Source organism: Cebus imitator, unplaced genomic scaffold (assembly GCF_001604975.1).
Source record: "Cebus imitator isolate Cc_AM_T3 unplaced genomic scaffold, Cebus_imitator-1.0 Scaffold700, whole genome shotgun sequence".
Classification (NCBI taxonomy): domain Eukaryota; kingdom Metazoa; phylum Chordata; class Mammalia; order Primates; family Cebidae; genus Cebus; species Cebus imitator.
This window is the reverse complement of record NW_016108015.1, coordinates 547636-549342: the sequence shown is the minus strand read 5'-3', so window position 1 is coordinate 549342 and position 1707 is coordinate 547636. Positions and strand designations below refer to the sequence as shown.

General features: G+C 39.5%; 1 pseudogene; it reads right to left on the bottom strand.

Annotated features, from left to right (window-relative positions):
- Positions 1-1339: 1339 nt before the first annotated feature.
- LOC119469539 lies at positions 1340-1466 on the bottom strand (annotated as a pseudogene).
- Between the last annotated feature and the right edge of the window lie 241 nt (positions 1467-1707).

Here is a 1707-nt window from a genome sequence, read left to right as displayed (position 1 = left end):
ATGCCTTAAAATACTGGCAGTGGCTGTGGTAAGGTGGTGTGGTTGTAGGTGTGTCCATTAAACTTGTAAACATTTTTCCATTTGTGGGGCAATATATCACTTCTATAACATAAAATATCTTATTAAGACACCTTTCTGTTTTTGTAACTAATTTGGTTCTCGTTACTTGTTCAATCTCTGAATACTGCCACAATTTATACCCTAGTTAGGAAAAATACACATAAATATTATGTTTTTTAAAGAGTTTAATATATGAAAGACAATGAAAGTATAGAATTCTATGTTATCTATGTATGATAATGGCTTTTCTTTTTGGAGGCAAATATTGCTTGATTTACTGAAAATTCTAAAAGGTGTATAACTCTTGATTTGTTTCTGTTTATGGTTACTTTTGTCTTTTCCTGTACTACCTTTCTCAAGTAAAAATATGCAAAAAAAACAATACTTTTCCCTCTAGTTAATAGCACCATATCAAATTTCCCCATCGTTAGGGTAGATAATGGGGTATGGAGCCAGCTGGGTTACAGCTATGTACAGAATGAATGAGTGAATGATTGCATCTTAGCTGACAGGTGGAGTGAAGCCTGACAATCTGAGAGCGGATGACACTTGAATAGCCAGGCTGTGAGACATTTAGTGTCAGGAAGTAATTTGATACCATTGATTCTAATTCCTGGGCTAGAGGTCAGGATCAGAACTCTCATCTGAGGGCAATGTCTGGGAAAAAATAAGTTTCAGGGTTCCAGTTTTGAAGATGTGTCATTCTGAGTATTTTTGGAATCAGGGATTTCCACTCATTTACTATGTAGACCTTCCAAACACGGTGAATCCTTTCAGTATCCATTACCTGTGAAAATACTGTTAGAAAGTAGTTATAGGGACAAAAAAAAAACAAGGGAATACCCTAGTAATTCAAAACTTCAAATGTAAGATTGGGGCTGGACCAGAGTGAGGGTGATGCATACTGAATCCTGAGTACTGGGTTGGGGTTTCTTTCTTTCTTTCATTCTTTCTTTTTTTTTTTTTTCATTTATTTAATTTTATTGCATTTTAGGTTTTGGGGTACATGTGAAGAACATGCAGGATTATTGCATAGGTACACACGCGGCAGTGTGATTTGCTGCCTTCCTCCCCATCACCTACATCTGGCATTTCTCCCCTTGCTATCTCTCCCCAACTCCCCAACCCCTACCGTCCCTCCCCTATTTCCCCCCAACTGACCCCAGTGTGTAGTGCTCCCCTCCCCGTGTCCATGTGTTCTCATTGTTCGACACCTGCCTATGAGTAAGAACATGTGTTGTTTGATCTTCTGCTCTTCTGTCAGTTTGCTGAGAATGATGGTTTCCAGGTTCGTTTCCCACATTTGGGGAAATCGCAGGGGTCAGCACATCCAGAGTGCAATGGATAAGCCTCGCCCTGGGAAAACCACCTTCGTGATCATGGTATCTCCCCTGCCAGGTAAGTATATGGGTTGGGGTTTCTTAAGTTCTACCAGCTGGAGGTTGGATTTGGTTTCAGAATTTCCTACTTGGGGTGAGGATGGTGGTTAGAGGTTGGTGCTTGCAGAAAGAAGGAAGTGTGATGATAGATGCAGGGACTGAAAATTAATTAGGTTTGTGTTTTTCCGTATAGTCCTAAAATCACCTGCATTTGAATCATTTTGACTGCTTACTAAAAATGCAGATTTTCAGACTCTAACTGTTTAAG